Raw genomic sequence first — 27,587 nt, 5'->3', positions numbered from 1 at the left:
CCCTTCAAGATGGGGGTGAGAAAACATCATAGATGCCCAACTTGCTGCAAATGTTGGACAAAATTTTTTAAGTGACTGGTTTGGTGAGAATATCTGCAACTTGGTTCTATGAAGATACATGCTAGAGAGATAAGATGCCGGTAGTAAATTTTTCTCGTATGAAGTGGCAGTTTATTTCTATATGCTTTGTTCTCTCATGGAAAAATGGATTTGATGTGATGTGAATTGCAACCTGATTATTGCAATATAGATTCATAGGAGTTTCTTTGTAAAAACCTAGTTCAGTTAGGAGAGATCTGATCCATAGGAGTTCACTGACTATGTGTATCATGGCTCTATATTCTGCTTCTGCACTAGACCTTGCAACTACATTCTATTTCTTATTCCTCCATGTAACCAAGTTTCCTCCAACCATCGTACAATATCCCGAATTAGATTTTCTATCATTTAGGGATCCGGCCCAGTCAACATCTAAAAATCCTTCGATGTTGAAGTATCCATGATTTTTATAGAGGAGCCCTCTTCCTGGTGGTCCTTTCAGATATCGTAATATCCGTTCTAGTGTTTGCCAATGACTGAGTTGTGGTTTGTGCATATATTGACTTACCACACTTACTGCATATGAAATATCTAGTCTCGATACGCAGAGATAAATAATTCTTTCCTACATTCTTTGATATTTTCTGACATCTACTTCTTCTCTAGTACAAGCACATAATTTTGTATTCGAGATTATAGGAGTTTATGTTGGTCTACATCCCAGCATTCCGGTCTCCTCTAGTAGATCAAGGACATACTTCCTTTGAGATAATATAATTCCATGTCTGGATTGTAGTACTTCAATACCCAAAAAATAGTTGAGTAGTTCGAGATCCTTTCTCTTGATATCAATACATATCCTTTCTTTTGTCTTTTGGATGCCCTCGGGATCACTTCTAGTTATAATAATGTCATCAACATATACGGCTAGAACTACCTTGCCCTTCGGTGTGTCTTTAATTAAGACAAAGTGATCTCCAGAGCATCTGTGAAATCCGGCACGTATGAGTGCTTGGCTAAAATTTTCAAACCATGCACGAGGCGACTATTTGAGACCATAAATAGATTTTTTTAGTCGACATACAGACTCTCCCTCAACCACATACCCAGGTGGTTGTTGCATATAAATATCTCCTTTATATCCCCATTAAGAAAAATATTTTTGACATCAAATTGATAAACCTGCTAGAAAGAGTTAGCAGCCAGAGATAATAACAAACGTATCAAGTTTAATTTAGCCACTAGATAGAAGGTTTCTTCATAATCAATGTCATAACATTGTGTTTCTTTCAAGGTGATCTTTCAACCGAGCCACGGACCCATTAGGATTGTGTTTCACCGTAAATACCCATTTTTAACCGACGTGTTTCTTATCTAAAGGAAGGGGGACTAGTGCCCATGTTTGATTTTTCGTAAAGGGCCTGTATTTCTTCATCCATAGCCGTCTTCCACCCTAAATGTTTGAGAGCCTCCTGATAAGACTGTGGTACAGATACGGAGGAAATAGTTGATAGAAATTGACAAAAAATAGGAGATAGACGATAATGAGTACCAAAGTTTGTTATGGGATGAGAAGTAGAAGGCATGGTGCATGATCTGGGCTCTTTCCTAACTGCAATAGGATGTGTATCATATTCTGGGCCAAAAATAATCAAAGAAGATGGACTTACCTCAGTAAGATCCAACAACTCAGCAGGTGTGGTGTCAGACAGTGTTTCTGGGGGCTGAGTAGTTTCTGTAGTGCGGGGCACAACCAATCGAGGAGAACCTAGTACTGAAGATAAACCTGGATGACCATTATCAGAATAATATGGAGAGTCTTTAAAAAAAGTGACATCCCTAGACACAAGTAAACGCTGAAGAGAGTGATTATAGCAAACATAACCCTTTTATGTGCGAGAGTATCCTAAGAAGATACACTTCACAAATTTGGGATCAAGTTTACTGTGTTTTTGGGGAGGAAATATGGACAAAACATTGAAAGCAGAAGACTCTCAAGGGCAGTGAAAAAGGATCATCATTAGGTAATAATAGAGAGTATGTATATTTTTTACCATGAACGGAAGAGGGTAACCAGTTTATAAGAAAACATGCGGTAAGAACTGCATGCGGCCAATAAAAGTATGTAACTTGCATGGCATATACTAAATCATGAGCTACCTCAAGAATATGATAGTTCTTCCGTTTGGCTACACCATTTTGTTGAGGGGTGTAGGCACATGATGTCTGATGAATAATGCTATTTTCCTGACAAAAAGAGTCAAGATCTTTGGATATGTATACTTTGGCATTATCCAACCGAAGGACTTTAATTTTCTGCCCAAACTGAGTGAGTACCATTGCATGAAAAGATTTAAATATCAATGGTATTTCATAATGCCCTTTAAACAAAAATAACCAAGTGGTACGAGTGAAGTCATCAATGAATGTAATAAAATATTTCACTTGAGAAATGTTAGAGACACTCAAGGGTCCCCATACATCAGTATCAATTAACGAAAAAGGAGAGACACTTTTAAGTTTTGGACAAGATGAGTATGTAGACCTCTGATGTTTACTCATTTGACATGCTTCACAACGAAGATCCGATCGTGCTTTAGGAAAAATATGATGAAGAGATTGAGCGGATGGATGCCCCAACCGGTTGTGTCATAACCTGGTTTCAGTGTCACAGGTGGATGTAGTATTTATTTGTCACACATCCAGGTAGTAGAGCCCCCTTTGTTAATGGCTTCCACCAATCACCTGCTTCATTGTAAGATCCTGAAACACACATGAAGTGGGTGAGAAAGTGATAGAGAAATTAAAGTGTTTGGTGAGCTGATTAACCAATAAAAGATTCAAAGGGAAAATAGGAACGAAAAGGACATCAGTAAGCGAAAGTGATGGTATAACAGAAGTGGATCCTATCCCTTGATCTTTAGTTTGTAAACCATCAACAATGGTAACAAATTTATGTGAAAGATATGGAGAAACTGAGTATAGTAGATATTTGTTACCTGTAAGATGCTCAGAGGCTCTTGAGTCAATTATCTAGGATGAAGAGGAGGCAGAAAACATACCTGAAGCGGTGGTGGGAACGATGGGTGAAGAATTACTTGGGGAGGACCCCATCATGGTCTTCATTTTCTGGAATCGTTCATAGTCTTCATCAGTAAAAGTATGCGTTGGAGTTGTGGTGGTAGACTACTCTACTTTTTTATCACTCACTAAGGCTTGGTTAGCCTTATTCTCATTAGCTTTATAACATATTTCACGAGAGTGGCCCAATCTATAACAAATAGAGCCTTCTTTCAGGTGAAAGCATGTGTCTCTAGTGTGGCCATATCCCTTACAATAGGTGCCTTCCTTCCCATCTATTCGGTCAAAACCAATCCTTCCACCTCTTCCTCTTCCTCCTCTATAAAATCTGCCTCGACCTTGGTCAGATGGTGTTCCCCTATGTCTAGAGTACATAGCGGATGGTATTTCAGTACTAGAGGGAGAAACGTCTGGAATACGGAGAAGTGTAGTACAGACATCATCAAAAGTGGGAACCGCGGAAGAGCTAAGAAGGTGAGTCTTAGCAACTTCAAGATGTGGTTTAATGTTAGCAAGGCATATGGCAGTAATTAAGGCCTCTTTCTGTTTATGTTGGACAAAGATATCTATAGAGGTTGGCTAGGCAAGTTACAATTCTTGAAGAACGCCTCGAAAGCAGGCCAAATATTCATGTATATTGTCACCTTGTTTGGTGGTAAACATCCGTTGTAAAATATTATATGGCCTTTGTAAGTTGTCGGAGCTTGAATACAACTTGGCGCATGTCTCCCAAATTTTTTTAGCCGTCTCTAGATGAGTAAAATTATGTATGACATGTTTCTCCATACTAGTGATAAGCCAACTAATAACCAATGTATCCTCCTTTAACCATTTGGTATAGAATATATCATCTTCATCAATATTAATACTAAAATTGTGATAGTACTAAAATTATTCCTTGGTTGCAGCTTCTTCGCATGAGAATCCTTGTTATGAGATTCATGCAAGACTTTTTCATATTTATTCTTCAACACCCCCCTTCAAGCTAGAGTTTTGTAACTTCAGCTTACAATAAAAAAATTTATTGGTCTTCAATCTTCTTTTTTCTTTAAACATTCTTCTCCATTGCAAATTATTAATCCTCTATTCTCGCCCTTGGAGTAATAGTTTGGTCCACAATAACTTCTTTGGTTCAAAATAATTTTCAACCAGCACCACCATATTTTTCTACTTCTCCCGCTCAAGCTAGGAAGCAAAAGCACATAGAGCCCTAGCTTGGGTGAAAGAAGAAAACACGTGCATCTGCCTCCAAACCAATTAGATAAGAAAATAAGTGAAGACAATGACTCTATAAAAACCCTACATGTAAGGTAAAACCCAAAAAAAATAGTAGAGGAATATGGTGGTGTTGGCTGAAAATTTTCTTCATCTGGTTCTCCGATTAAGATATTTTGGACTCATAAAATTTACTACAACACGTGGAATAAAATACTTATTTCTTGTACTTCTTCTTCTACATTTTCCCTTAAATTGAGGATAAAAAAGACATAAAGACCCAGCCTAGACAAAGCAAATATGGGAGAAGAAAAGCACTTCTAGTCCAACAATAAAGCTCCATATACGAGTGAAAAAAATTTGGACTGAAAAAAAAAAAAAATCATCTCTAATTCAAAGGCAAAAAAAACCTCAATTTTATGGCACAAAAAAAGACTATGCACAATTTAAGGGTAGCATAGGAAAAATGATCACTTGGGTAAATAAAAAAAATTGACTCACGTTAGATGTTGGACACACTTCTATTCTTTGTATGTAGTGCGTCTATAGGGTTTACTCATGTTGGAAGGTAGGCTCAAGCCCACACGACCAAGGAAGACCCACATATCTAAGAGTATTATAAGATGGGTCACACAACCAAGGAAAACCCACAAGATGGGCCCAAGCATATAAGAAGTAGGATCCACCATGATTACCACGAGTCAACATCCTTATCACATAAGTTGGAAGATCAAGAAGGACTCACAAAGGCATCTTTATTTATGGTCACGTCCTAAAAAGTTCTAGTTTGAGCTATGTTTGTCTTTTATCTATATTGAGTGATTTAATTATGCTAGGACTTATCTTTAAGTGTTAGAGTTTGGGTGTAATTGGGACAAAAGTAGTTTTATTGTAAATGGACTCTACTACCTTCCTCTATTACAAATAGAGGTTCATGTACTTTGATTATAATAAGTTAATGAAGTCAATGAAGTATTTCTCTTTTCCATAAATTCAGCATGGTATCAGAGAAGGTTCTATGAATTGATGTGGTCAACCCACAGAGGTAATGACATTCTCTTTTCTGATCTATCATCTTTAGCAGTTAGGGTTTGTAGTTATTTTTTTCAGTCCTATACCAGTTAGGTTTTTATGTTTTTCATATCTATAATAAGATTTTCATATTGAAAATTTTATATTTACGGAAATATATTCGAGTCTAATTTCTAATGAAAAACGAATTTTTTCAATCGGAGTTTTCTACAAAGAGAAAATGATATTTTAAACAGTAAAGGTCAGATTGCAAAAGAAGTTCGAGCTACTGCAGAAATCTTCAACTTCCGAGGTATTGTTTTCTATCAAGAAAGAGACTTTATATGAAGAATTATATATCAAAAGAAATATATGTAAGTCTATTTCCTTACTTACTCAACCAATTTTTGGTCTGAGTTATCTAAAAATAAAAAATGATATTTAAAGCAGTAAAGGTCAGATTGCAAAAGATGTTCGAGCAGCAATAGAAAGCTTCAAGTTCCGAAGTATTTTATGCTATCAAGAACGAGACTTTATATGGAGAATTATATATCAAAAGAAATATCTATAAGTCTATTTCATTACCTATTCAACCAATTCTCTATCTAAGTTTTTTATAAGGAAATATTGATCTTGGAAGTGTCAATAGTCATGCTGGAAAAAAAGGAGAAACAGTACTTAGTTCGGCCAAAAGATAGAGACCAAAATATATCAGATTATTTATCTTTTGATAATTATATTTCATGAAGAGAAGTTATACTTGGATGAAAGGTATTTAAATATAGTTTCATAAGGAGAAAGTTTTATGTCAATATGATCTATATTTAAAGATATATTCGCATTAGAAGAATCAAAGGTCATGTTGGTATTCAATTGTATTGAGAAATCCGAATTTATGCCCTTTGTTTAGTGTCACTGTTTGAATTGCTATATCAAGAAAATATCTCACTTCTCCCAAGTTTAAGGGCTTATTACTACATCTATGTTATTTGGGATTATTGCTACATCTATGATATTTGGTTCAAGTTGGGATCACTGCCATTACCTCCCAACTTGAGGGGGAGAAGTAGAAGAAGTACAAGGAAGAGGTATTTTATTTCATATGTTGTGGATAAGTTTATGTGACCAAAATATTCAAGAAAGGAGGAACACGAAAGATGAAGCTTATGCATCTAAGAAAAAATATTTATATCAGATTATGGTTATTTTATGGGTTCTTCTACAAGGTTTATTATTTTGGTTCGTGTTATATGTGTTGGTAGATGGTCGTGTTACATTAAAAAAAAGGAAATTGATCTAGTGTCATCTAACTCACTCTCACACTGAGTGGTCACGCCGCTATCTTGCTTCCTCTTAAAACGTTTATGTGAAAGGGGGAAGGGGGAAACTCAAGGATAAAAACAAAATCTCCTCTCTGGGTGGAAAGAAATTCTACCAAAAATTATAGTAAAATAAATATTTTTGTAAAATGAAAAATATTTTTGATGAAAAATACCATTTCGCACAGTGAAAAATATTTTTCACCAGAAAAGTACATTTTTTGGAGAATTGTTTTTCCCAAAACCAAATTTCCTAGGAACAAACTACTTTTCCTGCTAATGCTATTTCATAAAAAAAATATCTAACATGAGAAATTACTCCCGGCCATGTTCTTACCGTAAATCTAACAACAAAAAAATTGTTTCCAAGAATAAAGTATATTTTTTGCTAGCAGAATCGATTCCTCCAACACAAGTCGTTTCCCTAGTACTGTCAGTTCTATTTTCTCTCTTCATGTCTTGTACAAATAGTAGTTCAATCAATTGGGAGACATGTCTAAATAGTATATTTTCTCTCTCATATCTATCACTAATAAGAAATCAAATAGATTTTACAATTTCTTAAACAATATCATTCCTTTTACCATAGATTTTTTAGCCAATCAAATGAATGTACAACTAATTTTCTTCCTTAGTTTTTTGCTAAAATTATTTTTTAAATAAAATTATTGTTAAATTTAAATTTTTATTATCATCAAAATTAATTTTATGAGAATAAGATTAACAAAAAAGTACTCAGATGCCTACAAAATATGACTAGTTTGACTTAATGCTACAACCAACACATTTTCAAGCTATTTGAGGTGCCTTTCATCTTCTAGTTACCCCCAACATCCCAAAACCCATAGAATATATATAATAAGCCTCAAAGGAAGAAATTTATTCCATTTATTTAATATAGAAGCAGAAAGCTACTTAATATCTGGCACTCAAATACCTACTTAGTAATGATCACAACATATTAACAAAAATACCATTAAGAAGAGCTAACCTGGAGCTGATATCATCTGCATCACTGCTCATATTCAAACCTCAAAGATTACTTGAGAGTATTTTCCTAGTGGATTTGTGGCATAGAGAGGGCTTGTGTGACGTCCAGAGGCCCTTCCACAGAGGAGGGCGTTCTTGGGGATAGGGTACTCATCTCTTATGGACTCAACAGGGGAGTAGACACGCAGATAGAATTGCTGCCCAAGGTACTGTCGTGCCCACAACTCGGACCTCAGGTTCCACATGCCTACGTTGTCCACTGCCACATAGATAGCTGTCCACGATTTAGGGTACACCTGCAACCGTGCAACATATACAATTTAGTTATTTTTTAAGTTAGTTGTGGCTTATACAAAGTAGTATATTTTTGTGTTAGTATAATATTAAGCGTAAATAGACTTCATTAATAAAATTTATTTATGATAAAAATAACTAATAAAAGAGGATATTTGTGCTAGTATAAGTTATTATAAATTATAAAAAAAATTATTAGTTGACATAAAAAAATTCAAGCCGTTTTATGCCATCCAGAACGAGACTTTATGATTATATATTAAAAGAAATATATGTAAGTCTATTTTCTTACCAATTCAACCAATTATATATATGATTTTTTTAGATGGAGATATCAATCTCGAAAGAGTCAATGGTTATGTTGGCCAAAGAAGAAAGAGTACTCATTTCGACCAGATTATAGAATCCAAAATCTATTTGATTATTTATCTCAAAAGAAGTATATTTTATAAAGAGAATTTATACTTGGTGGAAAGGTATTTAAGTCTAGTTTTAGAAGGAGAAAAATTCATGTCAATATGATTTATATTTAAGGAGATATTCGCATTGGAAGAATCAAAAGTCATGATGATATCCTATTGCATGCGAAGATCCGAATTTAAGCCGAATTTTTTGCTTCATTTTTTAAGTTGTTGTTATTGATCAATAATATCAGGAAAATATCTTACGAAGTTTTTGTTTGTCGACTAACAATATCTAGAAAGAATCTTTAGAAGATCAATTTATTTTAGACACTTTCCTAGATTTATTTCTCAAAGAGAAGAAATGTTTCTATTTTGAAATATGGCAACTTTACAAAAAAAAATAGTTACTTGATTTAGTGCTGAAAATTATAGAAGTATCTATGTAAGGAGATTTTGATCTAGGATCATATTCAAAACGTGTTTCTATTAGGAATTAGATGCCCTAATTCCAAATTAATGAGAGAAATAATAATAATAACGGAATAAGTAAAAAAAAGCAAGCAGAAGAACAAAACAACAAGATTTATATAAGTTCGCCTCAAGGTGAGACTACATCCTATCTTCCACCGCAGTAATAATCCACTATTAAGATGAAATAGTTTATAAGAAAAATTTCACATACTTACAAGTGTTTTTCTCTAACCTCTCGGTCTAGAACTTATGATGCTTCTTGAATGATAAAACCCTAATAGCGACGCCCCAAAATATAAAGAGAAAATTACGGCAACTAGATTACAAGTGTGAAATCCCCAAACTACCCTTAATGAAACAACAATCAATATATCGTGGATCTAGCGGGGGCTCCACCCCCACACCTCGGGAGGGGGGCTCCTTGCTCCCTTTCAACCCCCTCAATGACCTTACCACGAAGATCGATATGCGTACAGAGTCAACATAGGGCATTGTTTTTTCGTGCTTGTTTTCCCCTTCTTTCACATTTATTATTATTTCTCACGTGAGTTTGGAATTAGGGAGTTTATTTCCTAACAGTAGGAGTCATCAAGCTTCTTCAGATAGCAGCAATGATCCACCTGGCACCTCAAGAAACCATTACTTCTCATAAAGGTGTCAAACTTCTATACCATTGTCTTGGAACCTGTTAAGACCATATACGCTCTTTTGAAGTTTGTACACCATTTTCTCCTTTCCATGTGCTTTGAAACCCTGTGGCTACATCATGTAAATTTCTTCCTCCAAATCACCATGAAGAAAGGTTGTCTTTACTTCCAACTGCCCTAAGTGCAAGTCTTTGTTTGCCTCTAGTCCAAATACTGATCTAATAGTAGTCAATTTCACTACTAGAGAAAAAATCTCAATGTAATCAATGTCTTCTTTTTGTTGAAAGCCCTTTACCACCAGTCTTGCCTTGTACCGCTTGTTGCCATAATGTTTGTCTTTTATTCAGTACACCTATTTATTTTGCAAGGCCTTCTTCCCTTTTGGTAGCTTAGTCAACTGCCATGTCTGATTGGATAACAGTGAATCCTTCTCACCCTTCATAGCCAACTCCCACTTGGTTGATTCATCAACTTGCACGGCTTCCTCATAACTTTGTAGTTCACCTTTATCAGTCAACAAAATATATTTCAAAACAGGGGAGTACCTCTGTGGTGATCTACTAGTTCTGGCAGATATCCTGAGTTTAGTGAGAGGAATGTGTTAATTTACTTCTAGGGTTATATTTTCCTGGTCTTCTTGAGCAATATTTTATATCTCAATAACTGAAAGATATCTCACCTGAATCACTTTTGACTTATTGGCTTCATCACTTGTACTCTAAGACTCTGTTCTTAACCTATCTTTAAACAAGGCACCTTCATTGAAGATCACGTCGTTGTTCCTGATAACCTTACGACTTTGGTCATCCCACAAACGATAACTAAACTTGGTACCACCATGGACAATAAAAAAGCATATCTTAGATTTAGCATCAAGTTTACTTCTAACAACAGAATTAATATGAATATAAGAAACACAACCAAAAACTTTCAAGAAAGAAAGTTTTAGCTCTTTGTCTCTCCAGATTTCTTCTGGTATTTTGCAATCCAATGGTGTTGAAAGACCTTTGTTGATCAAATAGGCAGCGGTGCTAATAGCCTCAGATCAGAACATCTTTGGCAATCCCACATGTAATCTCATGCTCCTAACACGCTCGTTCAAGGTCATATTCATCCTCTCAACTACGCCATTTTGTTGAGGTTTTCTAGGATTGGTCTTCTTCATCTTGATTCCATTATCAGCACAGGACCGTTTGAAATCATCATCTATGTATTCTCCCCCATTATCTGACCGCAAGCACTTCACCTTCAAATCAGTCTCATTCTCAACCAATGCTCTCCATCTCTTGAATGTATCAAAGACATCAGATTTCTTTTTTAGGAAATAGACCTATACCTTTCTGCTTGCATCATCAATAAATGTCATATAGTAGTTAGAACAACCAAGGGAAGTAACAGTTTAAGCCCCCCACACATCTATGTGAACCAACTCCAATTTTGTAGTATTTTGCTCCTTTCAATCCTTAGAAAAGATAACCCTTTTCTACTTGCCGAAAATACAACCTTCACACAAACTGTAACTCACAATTTTCAACCCTGGTAGCTTCCCTTTGGACTGAAGTACTTTCATTCCCTTCTCACTCATGTGATCGAGCCAATAATGCCACAAATCAAATCAGTAACAACATCAACAACTGCAATCGTGTCTCTGCAACTGGAAGTGATGTAAAGAGTTTCGATTTTAACTCCTCATGCAAAAACTATGGCTCCCTTAGTGACTTTCCAGGTAGCACCATTAAAAGTCACATTATGACCTTTATCATTAAGCTGCCCTACTGAGATCAAATTACGCATTAGTTTTGGTACATGACTCACCTTATGACAATTCCACACTGACCCGTTTGACATCCTCAAACTGACATTACCAAAGGTTTTCTATCAACAAGATAGAACTTCCAGTGATCTCTAACAACATAATTCTCCATGATCTCATAGTGCGCAGTGGTGTAAAAAGAAGCTCCTAAATCTAACAGCCAAGATTTAATAGGGCTATCAACCGACAAGGGTAAAACATCTTGTACTTCTTTAGGCACTGCATTTGCAACATCATTTTTCTTTTCATCCTTCTTCGATGCTCTGCAATTCTTATTTATGTAACCAGACTAGCCACAATTCTAGCACTCCACATTCCATCCAAATTTGGACTTGCTTCTTCCATTCCTTGACTTCCCTCTACCGTTGCCCTTGTTTGAATTCATCTTGAAGTTCTTGCCCCCAGCATCAACATTTAGGGCAGAATTAGATGTCAACGATTCTCCAGTGTCCTTTCTACAAAATTCCTTTGCAAGAATGGTATCCCAAACATCATTAAAGATCAACTTCCCGCTGCCTAAAGAGTTACTGACTGCAACCCTCATAGGCTCCCAACAATTTGGCAGAGACACCAAAAGAATTAAAGCATGAACCTCATCATCAAATTTAATCTGATCCGAGGTCAATTGATTGACAATCGTGTTAAACTCACTCAAATGTGATGCCACTGATGTATTTTTTGTCATATTTCAATTTAAGAGTTTTTCATGAGATGTACTTTATTATTTGTGGAAGACTTCTCATACATGTTCGATAGAATCTTCACCATCCCCATTGTGGTTTTCTCCGACGCCACGTTGTGAGCGACGTTCTTCGACAATGTTAACCGAACTACTCCCAACACTTGTCTATCAAGGAAATTCCACTCATCATATTTTATACCTTCTGGATTCATATCCAAAAGTAGTGAGTGCAACTTTTTACTATATAGATAATCTTCAATCTGCGTCCTCCAGAACGCAAAATCCATATCATCAAACTTGTTGATTCCAAGTGTCAATCCTTTTCCGCTAGCCATTACTCTCAATCACAAATCAAAACTCTGATACCACTTGTTAGGAATTAGACACCCTAATTCTAAACTAACGAGAACAATAATAATAATCGCGAAAGTAGGAAAAAAAGCAAGCACGAGAGCACAATAACAAGATTTATACAACTTCGCCTCAAGGTGAGACTATGTCCTATCTTCCGCCGTTGTAGTAACCCACCATGAAAATGAAATAGTTTACAAGAGAAATCACACACACTTACTGGTTTTTTTCTCTAGCCACTCGGGCTGCAACTTATGATGCTCCTTGAATGATAAAACCCTAATAGCGGCGCCCCCAAATATAAAACAAAAAATTAGGGCAACCAGATTACAAGTATGAAATCCCCAAACTACCCTTAATGAAATAGCAGTCAATATATCGTGGATCTGGTGGGGGCTCTGCCCCCCACACCCCTAGGAGTGGGGATCCCCACCCCTCCTTCCAACCCCCACTGTGACCTTACCGTAAAGGTTGATCCGCATACCGACTCAACATAAGGCGTTGATTAGGCTCCACAACTTAACAATTTGTTCAACGATATTAACAACATGTTGGAGAGGCACTCAATGAACTTAACCCCTTATGAAGTGAGCAGCCTCGCTCAACCTATAATTGATCTAGCCTCAAGCTTTGCCTTCGTTTTTTTATCTTGCCTTTCAGAATCAATTTCATTCTATAATTACATCTCTATGTGTGGACTATATTTAAAAGCAAGACACTTATGTCATTAGCTGCTAATTAGTTAGTTTAATATGGCTAGCTCTCAGTTTGGTGTCTGAATTAATCACTGATGCAGTAAGCATGGAATCAACATCCATTACTGTTTTATTCACTCTTCTCTATTTTTTGGAAGATCTTGCTATTGCTTTTGGAACTAGGAGCACTCAGTTCAATTTTTTTTTTAGACGATTAACAACACTTGGTTCAACTTATTGGCAATTTATTACTCGGTTCCAACTTATTATATGGTGCACAACTTCCTTAATCAATGATGGACTCGATGCGGATTATTTCATGTGTCTTCATAACTCTTAGGGACTTTCATACAACTACATATTTGGGCATTGATTCAACTGCTATTGTGTCTCTTTGACTGAGACATTATTATTGAAGAAGAACTCTTCGGTTGCTTGCCTTGAGTTCATTTTTTGTTGACTTTTGTTGACATTGGTTCATATGATGGAGATTTGAATTACTTAGTAAATAAAGCACGTGATGACTTCGGTTTCTTCACCTTATCTTCCAATTGATTCCCCATTACCTTATTATTATTTGGTAATTTTCTTCACCTACCATCATTTATTTGACTCTCGTTTACCCCTTTGGTTGACCCTTTTTGGTACATTGCTATGGTTGGTATTTTCTATGTATGTGTGTTTTTAAGTCCATTAAGAGTTTTTATTAGTACCCTTGGTTTTTTATCATTGTCTTGTGATGACAGACATTAACTACTTTAGTGATTATCATCATTATATTTGTTCGAAATCATTTGAAGTTGGTTTCGACTTATGTTTTATCACTCATTTCTACCCTTTGAGAGTTTGAGCCCGATTTCGTACTTATCCTTGGGTCACTGTGATGGAAGAGATTACTATTATATTTAAATTATTTTTTTCAAGCTAGGATCACTACCATTACCTCCCAACTTGAGAGGGTGTGTTGGAAGGTATGAATATGTTGGAGTGTCATTAATGTAGTTAGTTTATGTTTTTGTCTCTTTTTCACTCTTACTAAAGTGAATGATATAATTATAATATTAGTATTTTATTATTTATAAATAGAGCTTAAAGTGGAGGATTTAGACCAAGTCCATAACCCTAATTCTCAAACCTCTTTCTCCTTCACCAAATTCACCACTCTCCTTTTGCTCCTCCTAAACCTTCTCTTCCTTGTCTCCCTTGGTTTCTTCTCACCCCTTAATCCTCTTCTACTTTGATTATAAATCATGAAATCCTAAGTTGTAACACTACAAAAGCAACCAATGATGGAAAGTGAAATTCTGACGTAAGAGGTGGAATTCGAAATTTCAGTTTCTATTTTGTAAACGGGGTGACTCACTTTCGAAATGAATTCCACCCCGGTTTCCTAACATTTTAAAAGCACTTTCTTTAGAGAAAGTGAATTTTCCCACCACTTTCTCTATCACTTAATCTGCATAATAACAGGCTGTAAGTATCACTAGTCATTATATCTCACCTGGGTTGTGCAACGGTTCACTGCATCTCTAAGATTGTAGGATTTTCTACTGGCAGTGTTCCATGTCCCTACGTCCATCCTGCAAAGCGTAAAAAACCCAGATTGAAAACGTAACTGTCAAATTCCATTCTATGAATTTAAATACAGAAGATAGAGTGACCATATCAAATTACCCGACAAGGAAGAAAGAATAACCATCAAGGTGCCAACTCTGGATAGTATCTTCATCATTTTGAAACACAATCTCAATGAAGGCCCTGAAATCAGCACCCATGACCGAAGTGTCTTTGTAAATCCCGCCGCCTGTGGGTCTGTCGGAGATGCTCCCCACGCGGAACACTCCGCCTATCTTGAAGTAGTCTGCAAGTTTCAACGGCGTATCAGCGGGGACGAAGGAGACACTGTTCACGGCATACCGTTGCTTTCCGTTAACTAGACCAGCCGAGTTTGCAAGCACGATGGTCCTGCTAGTGTTGATCAAGCCATAATGGTAGGAGCCCTGGGGGTTCGGCCTCGGCCCACTTGCTGTCAAGTTGGTCCTGATGGAACGAGCCTGGTTGAGTGACCAGTCAATCTGGATGGTGGGCCCACCAGGGGGTGGTCCGGAGACTCTGCCAACCGAGTTGCTGTAGTGGAGAATCCCGGTGGTCGTGAGAATAGGGTTGCTGAAACGGGTTGACACCACGATGTAGTAGTCCAGGCCAGGCTGGTCCATGGTGACAAGAACAGAGTATGACTGACCCAGATGGACGTCTAGAGAAGCGTATGAGTTTTGGATGGTGTGGGTACCCTCCACCTCAACTAGCTTCATCGTGTGGTTCTGGAACCGGATGTTGAGCGAGTTCTGCAACCCGACATTTGATATCCGGAACCGGTAAGTCTTCCCTGTCCACAACAAAAAGATATATTCAAATCATGTTAATTACATTAAAAACGTTAGAAAGATTAAAATCTACCTTGCTCCACGGTGAAGTATGAGCCATTTGGACCCCGACCATTGATGAGGATGCCATCAGGGAAGGGAAGCTTCTAGCCATAGTCTAGCTTGGCTCTCAGTCTCTGGTAGGACGTTGGATTTCATAAGTCTCAGGTGCTAAGATAAGCGATGATAAATGTAGGGACATTGGTTTGTACTTACTGTGTGATTGGCCTTGTACCAGTCTCCTATGAGGACAGTGAAATCTCCGGTAGGATCCGGGAATGGGACGGGGATCCTCGGCCTGCTGAGGATTCGGATTCCACCAAAGCCACCGGCGGCCTTGTGAAAGGCCAGCGACGGGAAATAGAAGAAGCTTCCGATTTGGTCTTTCACTTGGAGAATGTAAGTGAAGTTTTTTCCTGGAGGGATCGGGCATGTCGTCCCGTAAACTCCATCCTCCCATGATTTCCTCCTCTGCTGCACCCCGCACCTGTTTCATGGAAAAAAAAAACAGAAAATGGTTCAGCAAATCATGAAAAGTATTATGGTTAGAAGTTTAACAAGGCGACAGAATGGCGCCGGAGTCCCAGGGGCCACGTTATCATTAACGCTGTGTTTGGAACAATGAAAGTGGATAGAAAATAAAAGGAAGACAAAAGAAGAGAGATAAAAAAAAAAAAAAAGAGAGATCTATTCTCTCGATGCCCTAAAAAATAGAAAGAAAATCGAAGAAAAATATAATTTTTTTGATACATGAGAAAAATAAAAATAAAAATTGTATGATTAAAATTTTCTTTTAACTTTCTATTTCTTATTTTCTTTTCTGTGGCATAAAATAACTCTCTTCCCTTTTCTTTTCTTTTCCATCGCAGAATCACAAAATTACAGAGGGGAAGGGAGAAAGATATGAGATTCCTGCGAAGTTGAAGATTATTTGTTTCCTATTTTGTTAAACACAACAGAGAAGCAAAGATCTTATGAGAGATCAGAGGAGAAGACGCACCATGAGATGAGGAAAGGCTCAGGCAAGCTATTGAAAACGTTGATGATGAGATTGTCATAGGTGCAGGAATGGATATCAGGCCCCGGGAATTGGCCATTGATCAGTATTCCCTGCAAGAAAAGCCGCCATCACATCTTCTTGCTTGTTCAACCTCAAAGAACCAATTACATTCACACCCGTTACATTATATATACACCGATTTTAAAGATAAATCATGAAATCAACTGCTCGTTACCTGCTGTTTTGCACCGAGCGGATAAATATCACCGTAAGTGACATTCAAAGTGAAGAACCTGTAAGGATCCTCGGCTGTAACAATCGCCGAGAAAAACATCAAATAAAGAAAGGCCGCTACCTTCGGAGGCATTTTTTGCTAAATAAAAGCGGAAAGAGGACAAAGAAGAGTTCGGCCGCGGATTCGTCCCTTATGGTTCTTCTTCCCTTCTTCCTTGACCTTTGACCTTTCGAGTGTATAAAGATGGAGTGCCGACGGACAACGAAGAGAGTGCGGTGCAGAGTAGAGAGAAGCTCACAGAGAGAGAAATGGTGTGGGGGGAAAGAGGGATTTATGGATGATTGGCGCCAGTAAGGCCGAATAAGGAGGCCAAGCCGGTGTAGGGCCCTGTTCACGCCGCCTCTCTTCACTTGGGATTTAGATTATCGATTAAAATTGTGAATTTGTATTTGGGCGCGCAATTATAACGCGGTTTTGTTGGGTTGAATATGGAGAGATGCAATACACACAATTTTAGAGAGTGTTTTCTTCTTGATTCTTTTTTATTCCTCTTTCATTTAAAAAATGTTAAAAAGATATGAAAAATGAGTTTCCTATAGTTCCAACAAGAAACTATAGGAAAAATAACCCATGAAGCACTAAAGAGATTTTTGATCACTTACTTCACACTTTTAACCTTATTTTTTATAATATATAAAAATTAATTTATTTCTAGTTTAAGTACATGCATTGTAACTAATTTTTCCCTTGTTCCCTATTGTGGCACATACGCAAGTAAACATGTCAAAGAGAATATTTTTCAATAGGAAAAAAATTTCAATGAAAAAATAGTCAAAGGGAAAATGATTTTCCCGTCGTTTTCATTTTCCTACGGTGGCACAAAACGGTCCCTTAGAGATAGGAAGACAAATTTTGCTATCATTCAAATGGACTTTGCTATCAATAAAAGAGGTGAAAGGGGAAAACTAGCATAGGGATGGCAACAAATAATGGGTTTACTCATTTCAACTACCTACAACTGTTGATTTTCAGGACTCCATAAATTACACCATGGAGAAAGAAGAAAATGCATGTTGGACAGAAAACAAAAGGAAGAATGGGGTTATGGACTTGTGTCCAAACCCTCCTTAAACTCTATTTATAATAAATAAAAGTATAATATTATAATTATGTCCTTCACCCTAGAAAAGTGAAGAAAAGACTAGCAATATAAACTAATTACATCATTGCTATCCTAATTACATCAAATCTTTCAACACTTTCTCTCAAGCTAGGATGTAATGGCAGTGATCCCAACTTGAACCAAATAACATAGATGTAGTAGTAAGTTTCTTCATCACCGTGTCCCAACACCCAACACAAACTCTCAAAAGGAAGAAATGGACGATACAATATAAGTTGAAACCCACCTGAAAGGATTTCAACGAAATATAGTGATAATAATCACTAAAGTGGGTGATGCCTGTCATTCACAAGACGGTAATAAAAGACCCACGGGTACCAATAAAACGTCTCAAAGGACTTAAAACACCTATATAAATAAAGAGAGTAACCAAAGCAAAACTTCAATAAGATTAGCCAATAAGGGTAAGTGAGAGTCAAATAAAAGATGGTAGAAGAAAGGCAGTCAAATAACCAATGGGTAATGAGGAAGATACGCTGTTGAGGTCACCACGTATTTTACTTTCCTAGGAAATTCAAATTCTACATTAGACGAACTAATGCCAACAACATTCAACAATGCAAGTAACTGAGGAGTTCTTCGTTAGTAATAATATCTTGGTCAAAGAGACTCAATAGCAATAATGGAAATGGGCCAATGCCCAAATAACTCGTACCAAATATTGAAAGTCCTTACGAATAATAAGGACACATGAGATAATTTGCACCAAGTCCATTATTGAATAAGGAGAATGTGTACCAAATAATAATAAGTTGGAACCGAGCAATAAGCTGCCCAAAAATCCAAGATAATAATCAGCCTAGAGCCAAGGAACCAAGTCAAACTGAGGCAAGCGACTGAGTCTAGCCGAGTCGGGTATCAAACCAATATAGTCGAGTCACGAGAGGAATCAGTATAGAACTCGAGACCCAACCAGTATACTAGAGGTAGGGTGTAAGTTGGCTGAGTCAGATTGACCTAGCCCAAGTTGATTAGGTCCAAGTTTAGCCAAGGCAGGTTGTTGTAACTTATAAGATGTATAATATTATAAATACATGTTGGGGGAGGATTTGGAATCACTTAACCTAACCCTCCTCTCACACTCTCTCTTGGCCGACCCCTCTTATTTTCTCTCTCTTTCTCCTTCCTCTTCCTTCTCTCTCCCTATTTCTACACTCTTGTCTCTTAACCTAGTTCGTTTACTACAAACCTCACGGGATCCTAAATCTAACACGTTATCAAAGCTTTAAGTTTGGGATCCTGAAATTATGATGTTGGTTGATCAAGGCTTTTGAACAAAGTTCTGTTTTGAACCTATTTTTTTACTCACAAAGATAAGTTTTTTCTTCTCTTTTTTTCCTTGAGATAAATGTTGTTGTATATATCGAAAAGTTGGAAGTTTATTAAGCATGCTTTGATAAAAAAATATAAAAAAAAAGATAGAGCTACTACATCTTATATATTAACTTCAGCTAGGTTGATATCGATGTATTTAATCCATGCTATCTTCGGTAAAAGAGATTAATTTTTAGATTAATACAACTTGTGGAATTCTGGTTCTTTATTTGTTGAATGAAGTCTTGCTATTCCATTGATGGTTCCATGGTGTTTATGATTGAAAAGATATATTTACATGTGTTGAAGGTTGTTAAGGATGAAGATTGATATCATAGTTTAATTTTTTTTTAAACTCATGAAGGCACTTGCATAGGCACAAGATCAATTTTTTTGAGAATGAAACATTCTTTCATGTTGGAAGTTCTTCTATCATTAAGAATGGATCTTGATTTTTTTTCCTAAAAGTTTAAGATGAAAAAAGGAAAGAAGACGCTAGAGTTGCATGATTAGTTGGTGCATGACTTATAGAAGAAAAGTTTCATCTTTAGAAGATCCTCAAATTTGATTGAGATATATTGAATTTATTATAATTTCACATATCTTGCCTTGATTCTTCCTTTCCTAAAATAATTAAGGCAAATTAAGATTGAGATTTTTTTGGTGAAGTGGCATCTAAGACATTAAAGGAAGGTTTCCTTTTTTTATTTTTGGAAGTGGCTGATTTGAAGGAAGATCCTTCATGATTGAATTTCTTGATATCCTTTCTTAAGTAAGGAAGTTGCTTACCTAGACGACCTCAGAAAACTTGTGAGGACTTTATTTAGTCCGGGATTAGGTGATTAATGCCAGAATTACAATTAGGTTGACCCACATTTTTGGGTTAGTTCTTCCTCCATTCCTGTTCTCATTTGGGTTCGTTCACAAGTTCAATTGGTTGATTTGGTTCCACTCTCTTGGTTTGGTTTGGTTCTCCCTCTCTTGGGTTGGTTCCTATTTGGATTGGTTTATTGACTGGATTGGTTCAAAGTGCTTTTACTCACTCATCTAAGAGGTGACTTAGCCCATAATCAAAATTTGCTAAGTATTATTTTGCTCTTATTAAAATTCAGATTATTGAGCCTCAACTTCTCCTTGTATAAGTGAAGTGTTTTCTGATTAATGCCAGAATTACAATTAGGTTGACCCACATTTTTGGGTTAGTTCTTCCTCCATTCCTGTTCTCATTTGGGTTCGTTCACAAGTTCAATTGGTTGATTTGGTTCCACTCTCTTGGTTTGGTTTGGTTCTCCCTCTCTTGGTTGGTTCCTATTTGGATTGGTTTATTGACTGGATTGGTTCAAAGTGCTTTTACTCACTCATCTAAGAGGTGACTTAGCCTACAATCAAAATTTGCTAAGTATTATTTTGCTCTTATTAAAATTCAGATTATTGAGCCTCAACTTCTCCTTGTATAAGTGAAGTGTTTTTTGGTCTCATTCCTAAAGGTTGAAGATAACATGGGGAGTAAGAGTGACCTTCTCAAGATTACCACTATACCCTTGATAGGTTTATCTAATTACTTGAGCTGGTCACAGTCGGTTCGAAGGTTTCTCATTACACAAAACCTCTTAGGACATCTCACCGAACCAACACCACCTATTGCTACGGAGGACAACTGCTATATTAAGTTGTTGAAGAATGAAACATTGGTGATTAGTTGGGTGAAAAACAAGATGAAGGAGCATGTGGCCAATAATGTTATCCACCTTGAGACGACTAAATAGATATGGGACACTTGTATAAAATTGTACTCAAGCACAAAGAACCTCAATATATTGTATGATGTTGTTCAAAACATGTTCAATACAAAACAAGGGGATAACCTACATGAGTTCTAGGTACATTTTTAGGGGCTGATCAGGAGTGAAAAATTGCTCAGTCCTGTTAAAAGACAACCACTTGTATAGGGGTGGCATGGCTAGTAAACAAGGAGAACTTTTATAGAGAGGGCATAAAATTGTAATTATGCAAGCTAGTGTGTATCCTCTTATGTCCTTTTTATTTTGAAGCATGGAACCCTAAGGACATTGTAGTCATTGTAAACACCTTCAAAAATTATAAATATCACCTCAAGGCATGAGGTAGACCATTCAAGCCTTCCTCTTGGCTCAAATTTATCCATGCACCTCTCTCTCTCTCTTTTCCTCTACCTTCTCTCCCTTGGCTTCTTCTCTCCTCTTTCTTTTCAAACCTTGTCCTCAAGGTTGAAAGTCGATGAAATGTCAAAGGAAATCATCCTCACATTTCCAAAGTGAAGTCCCTAGATTTTCTAGAAAACTGCTGGAAGATGGGGACCCATTGATGCTAATGTCGCTACTCCTTGCCTTTAAATTTGTACTTCTTCAATCACTGCTCGGATCCCTTCCGACAATAGAAAATGACGGCGATGATGGAAATATGATACCCAATGGAAAGCATTTCGCCAAATGCCCAGGATTCCTCCGTCGCCTCCCCCTTTTCCCGCCAGACGTCGCTGCATCGTGCGTCCTTTTTTTTTCTTCTTCTTTCTTGCGCACATTGGAGGTCATCTTCAACCTCCAGCCACACGCAGGTTCGGCTTCCACCAATGGCCCTCTATCGGACGTCACTGCAGCACGATCCTCCATCATCAGATGTCAACCTCCATCTTCTGATTACGACGCCGGCCGACGCACAGCCCCAACGAATTCTGTGGAGAAAGTCAACTTTTCTGGAGAGCGCCAGTGCCGGTTTTGGATTGAGCCGGGGCTCAGTGTCGATCTCCACATAATTAATCTAGAAATCCTAATAATCTAAAAATACTGCTTTGATACCACTTGTTAGAAAACCGTAATCTTAAATCCATAATCTAGAATTTATATCATGTCAGAATATTAGGATTCTAGATAAATACCTGGATCCATTCCAAACGATCACCTGTTCCGGAATTCTGTAGCAATCAACGAAAGAATTCTTGGTTTTGTGATCTTCCTCAACTAAACCTCCTTAGTTCCTCAATGGGACCTTCGTTTCTCTTCTGGATGGGGAGAAGGGAAACTGTGTGTGATTTAGTATATTGGGGACCATAACCATAATATGTCTCCTTATATAGGGTTCCCATAATTCCCTATGGTATCTACTCAATTAGCCCATATTCATGGCCCATATTCCTTAATGGGCTTAAAAAAATTAGATCACTTAATTTCAACCCATTCCATTAAAAATAGAAAATATAATTGAATAATAAATATGTTGCCCAAATTAGAATAGGAAACGTGAATTTCCTAACATTTTATGCTATCAAGAAAGAGACTTTATATGGAGAATTATATATCAAAAGAAAGATACGTAAGTCTATTTTCTTACCTATTCAACCAATTCTTGGTATGATTTTTTTATAAGGAGATATTGTTCTTGGAAGAGTCAATGGTCGTTCTGGAAAAACAGGAGAACCAAAACTTAGTTCGGCCAGATGACAGAGACCGAAATATATCAGATTATTTATCTTCTGGTAATTATAATTTATGAAGTTAAGTTATACTTGGATGAAAGGTATATGAGTCTACTTTCAGAAGGAGAAAATTTTATTTCAATCTTATCTATATTTAAAGATATATTAGCATTGGAAGAATCAAACGTCATGCAAGTATTCTGTTACATAGAAAATCCGAATTTAAGCTGATTGTTTTGCGTCACTGTTTGCGTTGATATATCAGAAAATATCTCACTTCTCCCTGGTTTGAGGGGTTATTTATACATCTCTGTTATTTGGGCTTATGGCTACATCTTTGATATTTGGTTCAAGCTGGGATCACTGCCATTACCTCCCAGCTTGAGGGGGAGAAGTAGAATAAGTAAAAGAAAGAGGTATTTTATTCATATGTTGTGAATAAGTTTATGTGACCAAAATATTCAAGAAAGGGAGCACAAAAGATGAAGCTTGTGCATCTAAAAATAAATTTTTATATCGAATTATTTCATGGGTTCTTTTACAAAGTTTATTATTTTGTCCGTGTTATATTTTTTGGATGATGGTCGTGTTATATTCAGCTACAACTATTATGTCTCTTTGGGACATTATTATTGCAGAAGAGGTGGCCTCATGTCATCATTTATTTTACCCCATCAAAAAGATCAAAATTATTTGTGTTTGGGAGTCCATGACGGAGGAACTTCATCCCCGTAAAAAAGATCAAAATTATTTGTGGTTGGAAATCCATGACGGAGGAACTTCATCCCCGTCAAAAATATCAAAGTTATTTGTGGTTGGAAGTCCATGACGGAGGAATTTATTATTACATCTATGTTATCTCCCCCCTGCAATGGCTTTTATGACTCCTACCACTTGCGATTCATTGTCCTGTGGAGGGACACGGTGGTGGACACTTCAAAGCAATGCCGATAGACACACTACTGATAGAAGACAGAGTGTGCCCTACATCCAGCATTAGGACTGGAGTATGAAGCAATGGCTTACCGGCTAGGAGTGATTTTTACTTTCACTTATATAATGTCGCAGGGCCTCATGGAAGGACGCAACAATGTGAGGGGGAATGTTGGAAGATGAAGGCATATTGGAAGATATGCCATTTTATACAAAAATATTCTATACATCATTTGCAACAAGTTGGGAGTTCATGTTGTTCTCTCACCCCCAGCTTGAGGGGGAGAGTTGGAAGATAAGCTCAAGCCCACACGACCAAGGAAGGCTCACATATCTAAGATTATTATAAGATGGGCCACATGAACAAGGAAGGCCCACAAGATGGGCCCAAGCCCATAAGAAGTAGGTCCCACAATGATTATGTTATGGTCCTAGGTTAAGTACCTATGTCTTCCGCTCCTAACAGGCCGGTCTTTTGGGGGTAGTATTGGCTAGGTGCTTAACATTTGGTATCAGAGCAGGCGCTACGTCCTGACTTCGAGTCCCAGCAGCCGCGTGCGCAGGTGGACCGCAAGCCCCTGGCGTGACCCCTGACCCGGTCGCGTTGCTGTGTTAATGCCGCCGTGGTCGTCGGCTCGGGCGGGCGGGGTGTGATGTTATGGTCCTGGGTTAAGTACCTATGTCTTCCGCTCCTAACAGGCCGGTCTTTTGGGTAGTATTGGCTAGGTGCTTAACAGATTACCATGAGTTGGCATCCTTATCACATCAGTTGGAAGATCAAGAAGGACTCACAAAAGTATCTTTATCTTAGGGTCACGACCAAGAAGAGTTTTAGTTTGAGTTATGTTTTCTTTTATCTACATTGAGTTATTTAATTATGTTAGGACTTATCTTTAAGTGTTAGAGTTTGGGTGTAATTGGGACAAGGGTAGTTTTATTATAATTGGACTCTACTACCTTCATCTATTATAAATAGACGTTTATGTACTCTGATTACAATAAGTTATTGATGTCAATGAAGTATTTCACTTTTCCATAAATTCAATAGAGCCATAGGAGTTTCTGCTGGTCTACATCCCAGCATTCCGATCTCCTCCAGTAGGTCAAGGACATACTTCCTTTGAGATAATATAATTCCATGTCTGGATTGTAGTACTTCAACACCCAAAAAATATTTGAGTTGTTTGAGATACTTTGCCTTGAATTCAGTACATATCCTTTCTTTTGTCTTTTGGATGCCCTCAGGATCACTGCTAGTTCTAATAATGTCATCAATATATACGGCTAGAATTACCTTGCCCTTCAATGTGTTTTTAATAAAGATAGAGTGATCTCCAAAGCATCAGTGAAATCCAGCCCGTATGAGTGCTTGGCTAAAATTTTCAAACCATGCACGAGGCAACTGTTTGAGACCATAAATAGATTTTTGTAGTCGACATACGGACTTCCCCTCAACCACATGCCCAGGCAGTTGTTGCATATAAATGTCCTCCTTTATATCCCCATTCAGAAAAGCATTTTTTACATCAAGTTGATAGACCTGCCAGGAAGAATTAGCTGCCAAAGATAATAACAAACATACCGAGTTTAATTTAGCCACTAGAGAGAAAGTGTTTTCATAATCAATGCCATAACATTATGTATAGCCTTTAGCAACAAGGTGAGCTTTTAACCGAGCCACGGACCCATCTGGATTGTGTTTCACCGTAAATACCCATTTGCAACCGACGGGTTGACTAGAGCCCTTGTCTGATTTTGATAAAGAGTTTGCATTTCTTCATCCATAGCCGCCTTCCACCCTGGATGTTTGAGAGCCTCATAATAGGATTGTGTACATGTACAAAGGAAATATCCGATAGAAATTGACAACAAATAGGCAATAGACGATGATGAGACACAAAGTTTGTTATGGGATGAGAAGTAGAAGGCATGGTGCATGATCTGAGTTCTTTCCTAACAGCAATAGGACGAGTATCATATTTTGGGCCAAAAATAATCAGAGAAGTTGGACTTACCTCGGTAGAATCTGGAAACTTAGTAGGTGTGGTGCCAGCCAGTGTTTATGGGGGCTGAGTAGTTTCTACAGCACTGGGCACAACCGGTCGAGGAAAACCTAGTACAGCAGATAAACTTGGAGGAGCATTATCATAATAATATGGAGAGTCTTCATAAAATGTGACATCCCGAGACACAAGTAAACTCTTAAGAGAGGGATTATAGCAAACATAATCCTTTTGTGTGCGAGAGTATCCTAGGAAGATACACTTCACAGATTTGAAATCAAGTTTATTGTGTTTTGGGGAAAAAATATGGACAAAACATTGACAACCGAAGACTCTCAAAGGCAGTGAAAAGGGATCATCATTAGGTAATAATATAAAGTACGGAGATTTTTTTACCAAGAACAGAAGAGGGTAACCAGCTTATAAGAAAACTTGTGGGAAGAACTGCATGCGGCCAATAAAAATATGGAACTTTCATGGCATATGGTATACCGTGAGCTACTTCAAGAATATGACGGTTCTTTCATTCGGCTACACCATTTTGTTGAGGGGTGTCAGCACATGATGTCTGATGAATAATGACATTTTCTTCACAAAACAAGTCAAGATCTTTGGATATGTATTCTTTGGCATTATCCAACCGAAAGACTTTAATTTTCTACGCAAACTGAGTGAGTACCATTGCATGAAAAGATTTAAATATCAATAGTATTTCAGGATGCTCTTTAAAAAAAAAATAACCAAGTGGTACGAGTGAAGTCATCAATGAATGTAATAAAATATTTTACATGAGAAATGTTGGAGACACTTAAGGGTCCCCATACATCAGTATGAATTAACGAAAAAGGAGAGACACTTTTGATTTCTAGACGAGGTGAGTATGTAGACCTCTGATGTTTACTCATTTGACATGCTTCACAATGAAGGTCCGACCGCGCTTTAGGAAAAAAATGATGAAGAGATTGGGTGGACGGATGTCCCAACCGGTTGTGTTATAACCTGGTTTCAGTGTCACAGGTGGATGCAGTATTTATTTGTGGCACATCCAGGTAGTAGAGCCTCCCTTGTTCACGGCCTCCACCAATCACCCGCTTCGTTGTAAGATCCTAAAACACACATGAAGTGGGTGAGAAAGTGATAGAGCAATTAAAGTGTTTGGTGAGCTGACTAACCGATAAAAGATTCAAAGGGAAAGTAGGAATGAAAAGGATATTAGTGAGCGGAAATGATGGTATAACAAAAGTTGATCCTTTCCCTTGAACTTTAGTTTGTGAAACATCAGCAATGGTAACAAATTTATGTGAAAGACATGGAGAAACTGAGTATAGAAGATGTTTGTTACCTGTAAGATGCTCGGAGGCTCCTGAGTCAATTATCCAGGATGAAGAGGAGATAGAAAACATACCTGAAGCGGTGGTGACTGCGGTTGGTGAAGAAGTACTTGGCGAGGACCCCATCATGGTCTTCATTTTTTGGAATATTTCATAGTCTTCATCAGTAAAAGTATGCTTTGGAGTTGTTGTGGTAGACTGGTCTACCTTTGTATCACTCACTAAGGCTTGGTTAGCCCTATTCTCATTAGCTTTATAAAATCTTTCACGAGAGTGGCCCAATCTAACACATATAGAGCACTCTTTCAAGTGAAAGCATGTTTCTCTAGTGTGGCCATATCCATTACAATGGGTGCATTCCTTCCCATCTATTCGGTCAAAACCGGTGCTTCCACCTCTTCCTCTTCCTCCTCTATAAAATTTGCCTCGGCCTTGGTCAGATGGTGTTCCCCTATGTCCAGAGTACATAGTGGATGACATTTCAGTAGTAGAGGGAGAAGCGTCTAGAATACGAAGAAGTGAAGCACATACATCATCAAAAGTGGAAACTGCGGAAGAGCTAAGAAGGTGTGTCTTAGCAACTTCAAGATGTAGTTTAATGTTAGCAAGGCCTCTTTCTGTTTATCTTGGACAGAGATATCTGAAGAGGTTGGTCGAGCAAGTTTTCATTCTTGAAGAAAGCCTCGAAAGCGGGCCAAATAT

At 37.5% G+C, this 27,587-nt stretch overlaps 1 pseudogene; it reads right to left on the bottom strand.

Moving 5' to 3' along the window:
* Nucleotides 1-7,690: 7,690 nt before the first annotated feature.
* LOC137938241 (L-ascorbate oxidase homolog) lies at nt 7,691-16,802 on the bottom strand (annotated as a pseudogene).
* Between the last annotated feature and the right edge of the window lie 10,785 nt (nt 16,803-27,587).

This window comes from Aristolochia californica, unplaced genomic scaffold (genome assembly GCF_029961685.1).
Source record: "Aristolochia californica isolate CCGP_79_NKW_82.1479 unplaced genomic scaffold, dmAriCali1.0.hap1 SCAF_8, whole genome shotgun sequence".
Lineage (NCBI taxonomy): Eukaryota > Viridiplantae > Streptophyta > Magnoliopsida > Piperales > Aristolochiaceae > Aristolochia > Aristolochia californica.
This window is presented reverse-complemented; position numbering and strand designations above follow the sequence as displayed.